This window comes from Sinocyclocheilus grahami, unplaced genomic scaffold (genome assembly GCF_001515645.1).
Source record: "Sinocyclocheilus grahami isolate Dianchi unplaced genomic scaffold, SAMN03320097.WGS_v1.1 scaffold279.1, whole genome shotgun sequence".
Classification (NCBI taxonomy): Eukaryota; Metazoa; Chordata; class Actinopteri; order Cypriniformes; family Cyprinidae; genus Sinocyclocheilus; species Sinocyclocheilus grahami.
The window spans coordinates 566,398-570,951 of record NW_015505458.1 but is presented as its reverse complement, the minus strand read 5'-3'; positions in this window follow the sequence as shown (position 1 = coordinate 570,951).

Below are 4,554 nucleotides of genomic sequence, written 5' to 3'. Positions count from 1 at the left end.
GAAAGTAATCTTTTAGTTTTAAGTCGGTTTGAACAATCCGGATAAGCGCAAGTAAGTACCATTTTGATTAGCCGTCGTACCTACAATGACTGTGCACTGTGTAAACAATGAGTGACGTATACGCGCGAGAGATCACTTCCGGCCCTTGCGTAAACTACGCCAGAGCGCGTACACACCGCATACCTACATTTTGGATGCCCTGGGGGTAAGCAGATAAACATCACATTTTCATTTTTGGGTGAACCATCTCTTTAAATGGGTAAATCTTCTATACATTTTTTGATTCTTCATTTTCTTTTTTGACATACTCCAATTCTTGTTAAAACACACTATACATGCTTATTCTGTGCATTTTTAGCACTTTTCGTGTGAAATCATATTTATTTTGTACATAAAAAGTGTACTGTCACTTTAATAGAGCACAGAAAAAAAACATTGCTTCAGCGCTGCTCACGTGACACTCCTGCTCCCGGTGTGAATGCACTCATTTGTTAAAAAAATATGTGCCACACACACTTGTGGCGTGAAACTAGCCTAAATAACACTCTCAACAAAATTTCTATATTTCTTCAGAAATATTTCAGCAATATTTCTTTTACGTTCCGCAGCAGAAAGTTAGTCATACCAATTTGTTTAAATGTAAGTCAGCAGTACAGTACATGGGTACCAGTCACCACAGAAGCCCTTTCTCACCCCTAAAGTCAACAACATCCCACTGCCAAAAAAACCTCCACAGGGCAATGACAAGAGTCGCGACTAGGTGGTAAACCTTGTTCTGTCAAACTCTTGCAAAATGTTGCTACTGAGGTAAAGATGAGGCACGGAAGAATTTTGTGCCTTGCCTTCCATGGCTTCTGTAGGGAAGGGTACGGTTAGTGTACCCCCCCCCCCCAAACCAGTAAAGCGCAAGCACAAACTTACCTCACAGCCGACTCTATTGACTTCATTGGTCATGCCAGTCACAATGCTGAATACTAACCCTTAACCTGAACCTGAGTAACCTTACGTTTGATAGCGTTACTGTTTGTTGCAATTAAATCCCTGCCAAAAGTCTGGATTTTTAGTCAGGTTGACTTTGTGATAGGGTTGACCAATATCTGAGGGGAGGGATTTGTGTTTAACTGATATAGAAAAAAAATCACGTGTACGGTTAAATTAATGTTCCGACATTAAACGACATGAAAGATCCTATACTCATCATCCACACTTGATTAAAACATAGAATAGCGTACCACTTTGTTCTAGCTAGTCAAATTAAGTTTTTTGCTATGCAAAGCTAGTAGGCTAAGCTAAGAACAAATACACCATACAATTATTTTCTAGTATTTCTAATCAGGTTCAGAATTGAATACCCATGAAAAGTTGTCTTTGTTTTATGGAATTATGGAATTGCTTTGGTGTACAAAGGGGACAGGAACCAGCAGGACATTGTAAGATCCTGTTTAAAACTCTGCAATACTTGGATGACATAATTCAATAATATTGATGAAACTAAATATTGATTTGAGTTTTAATATTTTATTAGTTCACCAGACGCAAAGCTTCCATGAAGAAAAACTATTCCTAGTAAGCGTATAGTGCCGACTTCAGTTACCCGGATGAGCCTGTGTCATCGGTTTTTACCAGTTGCTATTGGGGGATAAAATACCGCTGGATGAAGCGATTGACCAATCAGAATCAAGTATTCCACAGAGCCATATATTAATAAACCATAACATTCTTGTAATGAGTTCCAGGAGCTTCTAGAATACCTTTAGGCCCAATCCCAATTCTATTTTATACCCCTTCCCCCTTGAAACAGAGTGTCACGGGGTAGGGCTGAAAATATTCCCCTAAGAAATGGGACAACACTACTACACCGTTACACGTCATCATACGTCATTGCTAGCTCCTACGTCAAAGAAAATGCGCCGATGTTGATCACAAACTCAGAAGTGCGGTAAAAGATAAGTTACCTGCTACCGGACTAGTATTTATGTCGCCAAATCAGCGGGTATCAATAAAATTTGTGGAACTATCGTGCAGTCAATAATATTAGCGAACTGTTATCATAGCGATTTTTTGCAAACTTTTCTTCGGAGAACATAACTGTACATATGAACACAAGATTGAATGCAACATAAAACAAATGATTATTTGTTAATAAAATCCTTATATATACCAAAACATACTTACTTTTGTAGGTCTCTCTGCTTGCTTGGGCAGCAATATTGCTATATCAGGGGAAATTTATCATACCCCTTCGTTGAAAAATCTTTGTTTGAAGGGCTATCTGGCCCTTCCCCCTACCCATATCCCTCCAGCCAAAAGAGAATTGAGACACCCCTACCGCTTCACGTGAACACACGAAACAAAGGGGAAGGGTTAAGGGGTAGAATTGGGACTGGGCTCAGATCAAAAATGCTTTGTCCTGTTGTGTAACACTCCCAAGATTAAATTTTCTCTCAATTTCCATTCACTGCACTACACCGGAAGTTGCAGTGGCCATTGAGGCTAAATGCAGAAGCGATCGTGCATAGAGTTCATTATGACATGTCGATTATCGCAAAATAATGTTGATTTGTCCCTCAATATTTAAAAAACGAAAATGTGGAAGGTTAGGGTTACCCTTAGGGGGTGTTTTCTTCTGGGAAACAATGTATGTAGCTTTCGCGAGACTTTTGGCAGAACAAGGGTTACCAGCTACGGAATCGACAACAAGGGGGGGATGTGAGAAACGGGGACAATTTTCTCTCAACACAGCAGATGGAAAGATGGTCACCTCTCTCTCACCACTGACGGCTCTCCTGTAGCCGTCATTCAAATGTGTGTATGTGTGTTAACCTTCGCCAAAGTGAAAAGCAGCCGCCGTCTTGTCATTATCTGCCCGTTTCCGGATGGCCTGCCCCTGAAGAGCTCCGACACGCTGTCCAATTAGAGGTCCTGTCAGAGTGATGCGTCCCTCATTTTCCTCTCTCTCCTTTGCCTTTGGATCATTGGTACAATTTCAAAATGGGGGGAACAAAAAAACAGAAGGGGTTGACATTGCAAAGACAGGTTAATTCAGCTCCATTCTGGTTGTGCAGGTTAGAGGTAATGGTGACAAGCTAATGTAAATGGTGCCATTACGGCACCCCAGGTCTCTTGCCGTTTTTTAGCAGGTACAGCTTGCTGCTTTAATACCTCAATCCCGCTTACCAGTGACATGTCATTTCTCCACTGGTTTCTCTTTGTGTCAGCGTTGTATCTTTACACAAGGTGTTCTGAGCAGAGACCTGTGTGAAAAGAAAGGGAAATGTCGGCAGTTTGATGTAGATACAAAGGGCGAAATGAAAATGTAGTGCGAGTAGAGATCCATGATTATGGAGTAATTTGTAGTTAATGGATTCATTTACAAACCGAGCACATTACAAATTGCTTTGTAAAGCCCGACCCAACCTTTGAAAGGCATGCTCTTTACCCGAGGTTTGTCCAATGATTCTCCTGCATTCGTTTATTTAATTTACAGATGCATCTCATTCATGTCTTTTTGCTATAGATTTACATTTTTCTGTGGTGTCAGGCTATCACTATTTGTCTGTGAAAGATGTTTATTGTTGTATACAATCATATTACTCCATGATTATTTTATTTGAATTGACTGGCGACATATTGTTGATTCCTTTCTTTGCATAGTTCATTGTTATTGCATAATTTGTTACTGCTTTTGAGTATCACAGCTCATGTTTTTTCAGAAGCTTTCAGTATATATTTTCAAATGGCACTGTCAACCTTTGCCGAGATGTCATGTATCCACCCTTTACAAACAGCGCAAGATGTTACAGGGACACCTAGTGGTGGCAAATATTTTGAAATCTTTCTCTGACCCGTTTAATGTCTGATGTTGTGTATTTTTTTTTATAATAATGAATCCATCCCAGCTTAAATGATCATTTTGTCTACTAATAGAAATAGAATATCAATACAAAGATGGTAAAAACTGACAGATCAAATGTGACCCAGCATTACCAACCTTTCTCTTCTTTCCGTTACCTCGATTTATTCTATTCCGCAAAATTTCTAAAATGTTCAACTTGATGTTGAATGGATTGAGCCGTTTCATAGTTATTTCCACCACACTGGCAACCCAGTTAGAAATGAACGTAATTTGAAAGACTGTTAATGCTTGTGTGTCTTCTATGTACTGGTTATTTCAGTGTTTCACTTTTTATTAAAAAATGTTTCGCAACATTAATTTTATGTTTGATTTTAACGTTTTCATCACAACAAACATGAAAAGCCCCAGACAAAACTACATCTCACGTAATTCAGTTGTAAGGCATGATTGAATGGCAATATTGTACTAATGACTGTACATTTTGTAAAAAATTTGTAAAAAAAAAAAAGAGGAAAATTAAAAGAATACACTAAAAGATCTCTCAATATGTACATTTTAACCCAAAAGCATATGCTGCTAAGGTGTGTACATTGCACTTGAGTTATAAGTGAATGTTTATGTGAATAAAAACAAAAATGTTGTGTTACACTTTGACTTGATACGGTTTGCTGTGCTGCATTTTTAATTTTTTTTCAAAA